Source organism: Abramis brama (genome assembly GCF_963993115.1).
Source record: "Abramis brama genome assembly, chromosome: 1".
Classification (NCBI taxonomy): Eukaryota; Metazoa; Chordata; class Actinopteri; order Cypriniformes; family Leuciscidae; genus Abramis; species Abramis brama.
The window spans coordinates 54,832,122-54,845,752 of record NC_139963.1 but is presented as its reverse complement, the minus strand read 5'-3'; the positions used below and the strand labels follow the sequence as shown (position 1 = coordinate 54,845,752).

The 13,631-nt window shown below is 33.1% G+C and overlaps 1 long non-coding RNA gene across 1 annotated transcript; it reads right to left on the bottom strand.

Annotated features, from left to right (window-relative positions):
• Positions 1-240: 240 nt before the first annotated feature.
• Positions 241-2,255, bottom strand: LOC311067204. The gene is made up of 3 exons (XR_014603191.1): positions 2,188-2,255; positions 2,055-2,128; positions 241-286 (listed from the first exon to the last, which is right to left on the bottom strand). It is a non-coding gene; the product is annotated as an uncharacterized lncRNA (long non-coding RNA).
• Between the last annotated feature and the right edge of the window lie 11,376 nt (positions 2,256-13,631).

The window sequence follows — 13,631 nt, the reverse complement described above, 5'->3', positions numbered from 1 at the left end:
TGTGATTGCCTTTCTGGTTAAGATATTCCGATTATGTTTTGTTTTGTTTTTTATATTGAACAAATTGAGTCTCAATGGACAAGTGTTCATTGTTTCTCAGCACAGTCACTAAGAATCTTAATTAAAGCATGCTGGAGAACATGATCATCAGGTATCACACACACTTGTTAAGATAGAGAAATGCAAAGGTTTACAAAAGGTTTACTGTATACACACTGCCAAGAGAAGTAGAAGACAAGAGAAGCCTTACCGCCACGATCTTTACTTCCAACAGGTTTCGCTTCCACTTAAAAAGAAAGAAATACTACATTTTTAAAACAGAACTGCTAATAGCAGCAGCAGTAGTAATGGCACTGTTATTCTGCTATTCTGTTATTCTGCTATTCTGCTATTCTACTTCTACTTCTACTTCTACTTCTACTACTACTACTACTACTACTACTACTACTACTACTCACAGTAAAATCCTTGGTTTTAAATCAACACAGCTCGGTGTTTATATGGGAACCACCAGCAGGATGTTAAAAGTAACACTGACGCAGTGTTAGAGTTAATGAGGTAATTAAGTTATTAATTGAGTGATGATTGAGCATTGAAGAAACCTGATGATAACAAGCAGAATCACTGAAGAAAAGAAAAACACAAGAACTACAATAAAGGAGTTCTCTGAATCAACTGAAGATAAAAGACGACATTAAATCTCTGAAGATCTCAGCAGAGGAGGATTAAACAACTCCACAAACAGCATTACCAGCTTCACTTATTACCAACTAGTTATTGAGAATTAATAGAGGTGTAGATGTTGATGTTTTATTGGAAATAATGTGTTTAGTAAATTCACCATTATGATGATCAGTGTTTCTTTTAGTTGGACAGTTTGTCTCTTGGCTTTTTATGCAAGTTTGTGGTCTTTGTAACAGTGTTTACCAAAACACATATGTTCATACAAAGGAAGCCAGAAACAAAGATGATCATGTGATGTAATTTGACTCATCAAGAATTAGAATGATTTACTAATCTTATTACTAACTGAGCAAAACAATATTGTTTATTATTATTATTATTTTTTTTCACCACGATCATTTCTTACCACGGGTCAGACATTCTGAATTGTGATTTTGTTTATTATTTTTTTTTAATACCTTGTAAAGCAAATTATTTTAGACACATACAGACATCAAGAATTAGCATATGAATCTCAACAATGGTGACATACTTCATGCAGCAATGCATGCTGGGAGCCACCATATTATAAAACTAATGGCTCCCAGCATGCATCGCAGCATGAAGCATGTCACCATTGTTGTGAGTCATAAGCTGAATCTTGATGTAGGTGTGTGTGTGCTTTTCTCGCAATATATTTAGAAATTAAAATTCTGAATGTTTGATCTTTGGGGAAAAAAAAGTATTGATACTATAGGAAAAAATTTGTTAATGAAAAAGTAACCTCTTTTGGTCAATGATGACATTTGTCAATCATTTTTCTTTATGATGATGAAATATATATCACCTGATCATCTTTGTTTATTGTTTCCTTTGCAACAAATTATGTGTTTTCGTAAACACTGTTACAAAAACAACTAACATAAAAAGTATAAAGAGTCAAACCATCCAACTAAAGGAAACACTGATCACCATAATGAAACATTTTCAATAAAACATCAACATCTAAATTTGTTCATTCTCAAAAAGAACTTCTGTAGACGAATGACAGAAATAAGGTCAAACTGGTTTGTAATAAGAGAGATTTCATGTCTTCTCAGTTGATTTCATCTAAGGATGTGTCCAGAAGTCAGTTGTAGTTCTTGTGTTTCTCTTTTCTTCAGTGATTCTGCTTGTTATCATCAGGTGTCTTCAATAATCGAACAATCATCACTCAATTAATCACTTAATTATCTAATTAACTCTAACACTGCTTCAGTGTTACTTTTAACACCCTGCTGGTGGTTCCCATATGAACACCGAGCGGTGTTGATTTAACACAGAGGAATTTACCGTGTACTATTAATGTTAAAATAACAGTTATGATGTGAAACGTTGAATAATGCTCTTACCTGAAGCACTCAAAGCTATGAGAAGACAGAGAGACAGGTAGACAGTCCATACCGCCATTGTTTCTCAAAGAATACTGAAACAGAATTATACAGAAATAATTATTACAAAGTTTTGTATTTTTGTGACACGAACCAGTTCAGTAGATCAATATCAACGGTTGGATATTGCGTTGTGGAGCGGAGCCCTGGTTTATCTTTATATATACTGGAGGGGAGTGTGTTTATCAGCATCATCCATTACATGCTCATGTTCTCACTTTCTGTACAAACAATGTTTTTGTATAGTTTGTACTTCAGCCACTTCTGTTATAATAGCATTATTGTTTTATGTGTGATCTATGAATACAGAATAAATGTTTATTATTCATCTATTCATTCTTTGTTCACCTGGAATGAATGGAGGATTGTTGCGGTCATCAGCAAATATGGACACTGTAAAACCTTGCTGTAAAACAAACGGCCAAATTCTGACGAAATTCAAATTCAATACCATTTTCCATAAATACTGTAATGAGATTAATGAACCGTGTAGATACCCTATAAAACAATGAATTCTGGGTAATATCTGGGTACATATTGTGAGAAATAACAGTATAAAGGCCCGGTCACACCAAGGACGATAACTATTAAGATAATGATAAAGATATAGTTCTTTAGATCGTTCTAAATATTAAAGATAGTAGAGTTCACACCACAATGAAAATAGGCATAGAGAAGCGATATTGTTGGAATCACTTTCATATTTCTCCAGGAGATGAACGTGTTTTTGATATTGATATTTACCGGTTTCAAATAAATACCATTTGCGTTAATGCCATATAAAGATGCTTGAATGCGGCTTGGAAAGATCTTGCATTACTTAAAATGGAGTTAATGTAGAAACAAATGCATTTGATTTCCTCCTTTTTGTAGAGCAGGATGAGATGAGCAAAAGATTTGAAAGATAAGTTCTTGAAAATATTAATGGAACAACACAATTGTTAGATTCCAAAAACCTCAGTGATTCAGTATATATCATGATGATTATAAAACCATCAACAGGAAACCATCATCACCTGATCTCATTTCACTTTAGCTTTCTTTGCTGCTGCAAATGTGTTTAACAAACACACTGTCACAGCAGCCATAAAAGACAAAAGATATAATCAGAGTTAAGAGCCCAACTAATGGAAACACTAATCACTGCTATGGTGACTTCACATGAAACACAGAGTTAAACCTCTGTTAATTCTCAATAAAACTTTTGTAGACGTCTGACAGAAATAAAGTCAGTCTGGTTAGTAATAAGTGAAGCTGGTAATGTTGTTTGTGGAGTTGTTTAATCAGTCAGTTGTAGTTCTTGTGTTTCTGCTCGTCTCTTTTTCTGTTCTCTTCTTTCTTTCAGTGATTCTGCTTGGTAACAGGCTTATTAAGGATGAGATGACTCCATATTTAATGTACACAGATTTTCTGGCTCCAATAAGGTCCAGTTCAGGTTTATTTCTTTGCTCTTGGCTGACATGTGGCATTGCTATGGCCTGCTTGTGGCCCAGATCTGGCAAACAGGAGCGGTCCACTCAAGTGCCGTCATTCCACGCTGCATGTGGGCCAGATCCGCATTCCACAAGTGCCAGATGTGGGCTGGATCTGGGCCGAAACAATGTTGCTATCTGGGATGTGTGCGTGACTCATCCATGACTCCCAGCATGCATTGCGGCAATCATTCTGTACTGCTGGATAACATGATGCAGTTTCACAAGACTGTAATAACTATTAGCAATAAATAAACAGATGCACATCATCCATATACTCAAAAACTTCAGATCAGTACTTGATAATTGTATCATCATCTAATTGTATCATCATCTAAAAACACCTGATAATTTTTTTCTCTTGCCATAACAAACAAACTTTATAAAAACACAGTCTATATCTCTCAATTCATTTTCTACTCTTGACATACCACTACCCGAAACTCCTGATAAACGCCCATCATGTGTAACAGTGAACTAAGATAAACAAACTCTGTTATTTTGGCCGTTATTAAAATAGGCAAACTCCAAGAGGAGTCTTTGGCGAGGATTCAATCTTTTTGTCTGTTCAAGAAAACACTGCTTCTCTTGGCACCTTCTCCTCATCCAGGGAATTATTTGGCAAGGAAATTGAAGATGTTACAAATAGAGTTTTATCTCTGGAGAACACAATTACTAACCTCATGAAAGAAAATGAAGTCCTTCGCCAGTCTTGTCTGGAACTGGATGAATATAAATGGAGATGGAACTTCCCAGCTAACAGACTTTAGTTATAGGAATGTTCTCCAAATATTCAGTGTTGGTTCTGGCAATGTAAAAAATGTCCAGTTTTCTTGACATTAGGGGAACATGTTTTAAAATGTATAATGTTCCTCAAATGTTAATGCAGAAATATTCTCCATAAACACCTACAACTGCTGATAAAGCATCAACTTAATGAAAGTCAAGGGTCAAGAGCCCAACTAAAGCAAACACTGATCCCCATAATGGTGACCTCAAACCAAACATTTTCAATAAGACGTCAACATCTAAACCTCTGTTAATTCTCAATAAGATCTTCTGTAGACGTGTGACAGAAATAAAGTCAGTCTGGTTAGTAATAAGTGAAGCTGGTAATGCTGTTTGTGGAGTTGTTTAATCAGATCTTGAGAGAGTTAATGTCTTTTATCTTCAGTTCATCGAAGGCTGTGTCTGAATAAAGTTGTAGTTTGTGTTCTTATTACTCTTTCGAAAGATGATTGAAAGAGTGTTTCAGGAACATCATTCTAACCTTTAAATAACATTCTAGTAACATTAAAGAAACTGGATATTTTTATGTTCTTGGAATGTTAGAAATCAACGTTCCTATAATGTTGAATTTTAAATCAAAATTAAGTTGAAAGAACGTTTGAGGAACATTATACCTTTTAAAACACGTTCCTCTATAACGTGAAAACATTTTTTACATTCCCAGAACCAACACTGAATATTTGGAGAACGTTAACAAAAGTCTGTTAGCTGGTAGAGAGTCAGAGAACTCTCTATTATATCTGACATATCATATAATCATATAAAATGATATCTAAATATCTACACTCTAAAAAGAGATGTGTTAAAAAACAACACACAGCATGTGTTGATGGTATTTTGACACATGTTGTGTATATTTTTAACACACAATGTGTGTTAAAATGTAACTCTGGATAGAGTAGCACTGGGTGGAGGAGAGTTTGTGTTTATGAAAAAAATGATAGGTATATTCAGCTTGGTCTCATTGTTAATACGTAGGTATTAATACGTAATTTTCAAAGATAGAAAACATACTTTTTTGTACGTTTGGATAGATGCTGAAACGTATAATATGGACGTATCTGCAACGTTTAAACGTAACATTATTACGTTTTTACAGCTCAAAAACATAAACTATTTACGAATATTTCATATCATAAAGATATCTGTATATTTCCCCTTTTACCATTTTATAGATTATAAATGTAAGATCCCTTAACCCTACTCCCACACCTAAACATACCCATTTTATAGACAATATTAAAAGGATGAAACGTAATGGACATATGTGTAGGGAAATGGCAGTTTTATTAACAATATAGCATTAAAAGATAGTTTGAGCCACTAATCCTACCCCTACCCCTAAACCTAACAATTTCTTAAAACTACGTAACGTTAGGCTAATGTTACAATTATAAAGAAAAACAACAGACATACACGTTTAATCATAATAATTTATTTAGTGCGAAAATGTCAAAACCGGTACCAAAAGTCGTTCAAATGACGATGTGTCGCAGTCCTCTCTGGCAGTATATAATAGTTTTGTATGAGGTAACGTTACAGAGCAGAATTTAAGTTATTAATCCATGAAAATGTTAATCCGGTTTCAGAATTCGTTGTTCGCTCTGTGAAGGCGTGCGCGCTTCTCCATTTCAAAATGTAGTACACCAACTTAAACACGGCATGTCGCAATCTGTGACGAAGCATGCGAGAGCCAATGAGCGTTTGATATCACTGCCGTAAAACATGTCGTAACGCTTCGGGCGCAATTTTTGAATTTGAATTCACCACGAGCGCGGAATGCCGGGATTTGATGTTTACGGTCGCTGCTGCTGAGAAATTATGAAAATCACTGGATAGGGCTGAATTTGGATCTGTTTCTTGCAAACAACGCATGGATTCTAATGATTTGGATTACACCAAGCTAATAAAATTGATGTCTTTTGTGAATTTATGTTGTGTTTTAGTGTATTATGGATCTAGGAGAAAACGCCTTTTGTGTCTCACGGTAAATAAACCAAATATTACAAAATGGTTAAACGATTAAAGAAGGCATTTTTAAGGTTTTAAAGTGTATTCTTGTTTAACACCATGTAGGCTAATCCTCCGAAACGAGTTTGCAGCAGAAGGCACGAACAGAGCGAAATATTATTTATGAGTAACGTTAAACTGTATTAATAAATGCGACTGAAAATTTAATTGATAAGAAAATTGAATGCAATAGAGTCAAAACATTAATGCCACGATTTTAATATAAGTTAAATAGGAATACGTACAAATTTGTACGTCGGTAAAGTTGTTTATACGTACATAAATTAAGTTTTTTTGCTGTCATTACATAAATATTATACGTTTTAGTGCTGTAAATACGTCAGTATTATACGTTTCTGTGTGTATAAAATGTAAATAAATGTACGTATGGTAGAACTACACTTTACGTAAAAATACACACGTATTCTCATGAGATCACGTTTTTATCCCATAAAATACTCTAAAATAAATAAAGCAATACACTCAAATAAATAAATAAAATCTTACTTCATGAAAACGTAAAGATTAGCGGGTGTTTTTTGCAGCCAATCACATCATGCCTCTTTTTCAATGTCTTTTTCAAATGATGATTTCACTTGTTATTAACAGAGTTGTATAGTCCAGGGGTCAGAAAGTAGAAGTCCTGCCATATGTTTATTCCACCCATGAACTCAGTCAGCTGATTTCACTAATTAGTTCTCTCTCCTGCTGAATTAGAAAATCCAGGTGAATGGAACAAAATACTGAGGAGGACTTTTACTTTCTGAACCTGGACTTTACACCTCTGAAGAGAACAGAAAAAGAGACGAGCAGAAACACAAGAACTACAACTGACTTCAGCCACAGTCTTAGATGAAATCAACTGAAGAGAAAAGAAGACATTAAATCTGTGAAGATCTCAGCAGAGAAGGATTAAACAACTCCACAAACAGCATTACCAGCTTATAACTAACAGCACATATATAAATTAAATGCACACCATCCATTTACTCATAAACTTGATCAGATCAGTACTTAACCCATTTAAGCCCACCGGCAACTATAGTTGCCGCAGTGCATAGTTGTCATTTTCCTTTTGTAAATATTTTTCTAGATGTTGTCCATGTTTTATTTCTCAATGACATGCAAGCAAACAACCAAATAAAGGATTTCAAGAAAAAAAAAAAGGTATTCACTTCCTCCCTGTCACATGAGGCTGTCAACTTCCTACCCCTACTTCCAGCAAGCATGGCGAAGGCAAACCCTCCCAAAGAAAGGTCATTTTAGTGTTACTAATAAGTATTTTTTGTTGACATATATATATCTACATAATCATGAAGGTCTCTAGAATCATCCAAATAAAACAAATTTTACAAGAGATCTATAGTTTTTTGTATACTTGGTCAAAAGTCCAAGCGGCAACTATAGTTGCCGGTGGGCAAATGCCTTGTAAGTACATATATCATGGGAAAATGGGATATACTGTGTTAATAGGTTAATAAATCAAGTTTATTGGTCTTGTTTAGTGCATAAACATAACTTAACCCTTTAAATGACATCTCTATATAGATTTTTCTTTTTTCTTCATTCTATTTATTTGTATTTATTTATTTTCATTTAACTTTTTGATACACAATGCCCTGTTATGGCTGCACTTTGTTCTGCACTATGTTCCACAACTTTCTAACTTTCATTCATGGGGATAACATGGATAATTTGACATGGTTTAGTGTAAGATTTTTGGCCAAATCTTGGAAAATGCCGTTTTAAAAGTAAAAATAAAATAAAAATCACTTTAACCAGTAGATGGCTGCAGAGCTCTAAAAGTACTAAAAGTTTCAAACTAAAAGACATCTTTTCACAAGTTTTTCCAGTTAGATTCATATCTACATATAATGAAATCACAATTATAACAATAAAAGTTACTTTTTGTCAAAGTTTGGCAGTTTTTGTACTGAAAAAAAAAACAGTTTTTAAAATTTTTTACATTATGATTAGAATCAAACCTGATCAGGATGTTACAAAGAGAAAAGTTGGAGTTTTTAGAGTTTATCATTTATTTCAAACATCTGTTTTTCATATAATTCTACAAATTTAAAGTGTGCCAATTCATTTCTGTCTATGTGTGTTCTGTGTTGTTTCTGATTTTGAGGATGAATTTTGTCCATTGATCAAATTCATTTGATTCTAATCATAATATAACATTACTGAAAAACAGATTTTTTTTTTCAGTACAAAAAGTGCCTAAACTTTGACAAAAAGAAACTTTTATTGTTATAATTGTGATTTCATTATATGTAGATATGAGTACAACTGGAAAAACTTGTGAAAAGATGTCTTTCAGTTAGTCAAAAAGCAAATAGCAAATAGTGGTGCTCTGCAGCCATCTACTGGTTAAAGTGATCATTTGTTACTTTTAAAACAGCATTTTCCAAAAGATGGGCAAAAATCTTACACTAAACCATGTCAAATTATCCATGTTATCCCCATGAATGAAAGTCAGAAATGTGGGTGAAAAAGACCCTGAACAGCGCACAATGGTTAAGGCAAATGGATTTGTTGTTTGTTGTGTTTTCATATTCAAGAGATTATAAGCTAGATGCAGTTTTTTGGGGTCTGCATCAAATGTTCTTCGACTTTTATACATAATAAATTTGTTTATGAATAAAGATTGATCTGTTGAAAGCAGTTATTTTGAGATAAATGCCAAATGTTCTCCTCCTATCCATATTTTACATTGAAGGGGTGCATACAACATATTTGCCCACCGGCAACTATAGTTGCCGCACATTCAAATATGATTTTCAAGAAAGAAAAAAAAAACCTGGGAAAAATAAATGCAGAACATGTTCACATAGGACACTATTAACAGGATTATATGCATGAAACCATTCAGAAAAATTTGGGCACAAATGGGTTAAAACACCTAAACATATTTTCTTTCACCATAACAATTGTATTTGATTAAAATACAGTTAAAGAAGTCAGAGAAAAACTAAAAGAAGAGTAAAGGGTCAAGAGCTCAAATAAAGGAGCCATTAATCACGATTCTGGTGACTTAAAATAGCACATTCAATGAAACGTCACCATCTAAACCTCTGTTAATTCTCAATAAGAGCTTGTCTATGTAGATTCATGGTGTCTAAACCATCCAAATGTTCAAACAAACTCTTTATTAAACGTCATTTTTAAAATCTCTTTTTACAGGTTGTGTTGTTTTCAACTCATCATTTTGAGCGCTGACACTCACCATCACTGTGAATGGTATACAGTGTTTGCTGTGCTCTCAAACAAACAGGCCAGTGTAAATACAAGTTATTTGTATACAATATTTTGTCAGTTGCTATTTACAGGGTTTCCGCGAAGTCATAAAAAGTCATAAAACGTCTTAAATTTAATAATAAGAATTTTAGGCCATAAAAAGTCATAAAAACGTTTGGATTTTCCATACAAGGTCATAAATTTCATTTAGCCACGTCTTAAATTGATATGCTCGTTCATTCGTTGGTTCTACCATTGCCTTTTCCCCCTGAAAATGCGCTGGCGGCATAATTGTTAAATGCACAGGTTAAATGCGCCAAAAGTGGAACGCTCATTTGAAACGCGCGCCACACGGACCATTTACCCGCTCGGCTCCAAGTCCAAACGGCAGCGCAGCGCGAGCTCAATAGAACTGATGCGTTTACTCTGATCGGTCTCGGTCACAAGATCCAGTGAGAAGTGCTTGAATTCAGCGAAGAACACACTGTCTCAGTGATTTAAAACAGTTTAAAGGCAGATGAAACCGCGCTGACCAACAGGAGAAACTCTGCACAACGATACAGTCAGAAGGCTTTTCCGTCTACAATCTCCCATCATTTACCATGGATTTGCTGTAACGTTAGCCTAGTAATATTAACTGCACCATGTGGGATATACATATTGAATTTTATTATATTATTAGTGCTGATAATATATTAAAGGACTAATGGAATATTTACAGTATTTAATAATGTATTTAGGCTACTGTTTTTCATACATTTCCTGAAGATACGTGCCATCAAAGTTAGGCAACACAAACCTGTTTCAAGACTTGACCCCTATTAGCACATGCAGAAACTAAGTAATTATTTTCCCAATAAAGATATTTATTTTGTTAAGGACAAATGACAAATGTTTGAATGTTCTACCTCAGATTTGTGAAATGTTCACCTGTTTTAGCAAGTGTTTGTCATTATATTTTCTGACAATAAAGAGTAAAGTTAGTTTAAAACCACAATTAATGCTCTGGTTTCTACAACTTTCACTTAGAAGCAACAGTCTTTAAACTTGAAAGAAATAAAGATTTGACATTTATCGTGATAATTATCGATATAGACTAATATAAAACAATTATCGTGATAATTGTTTTTGGCCATATTGCCCAGCCCTAACTGAAATCTCCCGGTCTATCACAATGGGAAAGTGTACATTTAACTAGCCATGGCTCAAAGATGGTGTGTTTAGTAGTTGGCTCAAGCATATTGCACACTGGGTAAGAAGGCGTTGGAGCTGTCTTTAGGCATTTAAATAATACATCTTGTTACTTTCAATGAAGTCAATTAAAAAAAAAAAAAAACTTTTGAAAGGAATTTTAATTAATTTTTCGTAATTCGTGTAGGTCATAAATTTCAATCATAATGGTCATAAAAAGGTCTTAAAAAGTCTTAAATTTGACTGAGCAAACCCTGCAGAAACCCTGATTTTAATTAAATTCAAAGTGTAAACTCTGTTAACTGTTATCTCTTCATGAACTTTTGTCAAAGGAGCGTTATCAATTAGGGATTTAAGCGTGAATAACTGAATAATGTCCAGTACAGTGAGTCTGTCAGTCATTGAGCTTGAAACATTGTGTTGTACTTTGTGTACACATGCATTCTGTACTCGACTATTGATTAAATGGTTAATATTTTTGCATCTGGCCCTTTCGCTTTATTTTTTAAAATGACACAATTTGTGTGTTAAAATTACTTACACATTTATTGTGTTAAATTTGACACAACATGTGTTGTCCCTGAGCACACTCACTACATGTGTCATTTTTAACACATCTCTTTTTAGAGTGTATACAATATTTTCTCAGTTGCAACATTTTAATTAAATTTCAAAGTGCAAATTTGCTTAACTGTTATGTCGTCATGAAGTTTTCTCAAAAGCAAATTGAAGCATAAATAATGTACAATACACATTGAGCAAGCATGAAACATTTTATTGTACTTTGTGTTCACATGCATTCTGTATACTCGACTATTGATTAAATGGTTTTACATCTGCCTGTTTCACTTTATTTTTCAAATTACACATTTAATTAATTACTCAGATGAGATGACACAATTTGTCTGTTAATATAACACATTTATTTTGTTAAATTTGTCACAACATTTTGTCCCTGAACAAACACTACATGTGTTAACACTGATACATCATGTGTCATTTTTTAACACATCTCTTTTTAGAGTATGCATCTGTATTTTTTTCTCTTTTTTTATATATATTTTTTATTTTTGCAAGATTTTTTTTTAAACTGATGTTGTTTTAAAATCATATGCAGAGGAAAACCAAGTCCTATGTTTGGTGGACCCCCAGCTAACAATTTTACGTTCTGGGAACGTTAGTTTTTGGTTCCCAGAACGTTCCGGGAATGTTCTGGGAACGTTCCCCTAACCTATAGGGAACGTTCTATTAACGTAAATAAAACTTTCCTGGCTAACCAATAGGGAACGTTCTTGGGAACATTCTGGGAACATTCTACAAACAACACATTCTACATTGTTTATTGTTCAAACACTTAAGAATCCTATTAATATATTATTATTACAATAAATTGAATTAACAGAAACTATCATTAATAAGTAAATCAATCAGTTTGTATTAAATAAATCAGCACACAATCCATGTTTTTGTTGATTCATTGTTTAATTATCAACCTAAAATAAGTCATTAAAAACAGCATTAGCAAAATGTATTCAGGAACAGTAATTTACATTTAATATTTCACACATGAAAATATTTCAAATAAAACTGCACAAACATTTTAATTAAAACAATCTTTTTGCAAACTGTAGCCTATAACTTACAACAAAATTGAAAAAGTATTAATTTATATACAATATACATGAATGTGCCAATCTTCACTCCGCTCAAAACATTTAAACTCCCAACATCATCTGCAAATTTAACAGGAAAATAAAAAGACAACGCGTTACATACCCTGTAATGGCATTAATATTCATCCGGAGCAAATGAAAAGAGTCAGGTGGGATTGTGTGTCACAAGCTGTAGGAGATATGCAGAGTTGTATAGTCCAGGGGTCAGAAAGTAGAAGTCCTGCCATTGTTTATTCCACCCATGAACTCAGTCAACTGATTTCACTAATTAGTTCTCTCTCCTGTCTGAATTAGCAAATCCAGGTGATTGGAACAAAATACTGAGGAGGACTTTTACTTTCTGAACCTGGACTTTACACCTCTGCATAGCAATGCCACATGTCAGCCAAGAGCAAAGAAATAAACCAGAACTGGACCTTATCGAAGCCAAAAAATCTGTGTATATTAAATATGGAGTAATTTCAGCCACAGCCTTAGATGAAATCAACTGAAGAGAAAAGAAGACATTAAATCTGTGAAGATCTCAGCAGAGGAGGATTAACCCTCTGATGGTCTTCGTTTAGCAGTCACACTGGGGGCCTTCCCGGTCAGAAGTGACCGGACACCTAAAAATGAAACTTCCTCCATCCCAGTAAAAACCAATGCAATTTATTTTTGTTCTATAATATTTATTCTTTTTAATTTAGAATTTTGAGACAATTTGATTGAACTTATTAATATTTATGCAATATTTATAGTCCATTTTTTTGCCATTGAAAATAATGATTATTTTTTATTTTTTATTTGTAAAAAAAAAAAAAAAAATTCTATGCAGTATTTTCGGGTAAAATAGAGACTAGGCTTTCAGAAAAAAAATAAAATTAAAAAAAATAAATCAATTTATTAAACATAAAATTAAATAAAACATGTTATTGCATGGGTTTACCACTAGATGCCTGTATAGCTCTAAATGGAGATGTTTGTGAATTCTAGTTGTTTTTGGACCAAATTATTTACTTTTAAGATGTGGATTGAATGTATTTTTTTAGAAATTCTCAAATAATACTTTTTGCCAAGGTTTATAACATTTTATTAATTATTATTTTAATAATTTTAATAATTATTATATTAATACATATACATATATTAATTATAATTATTAATTATGTTATGTTTTTCACTCT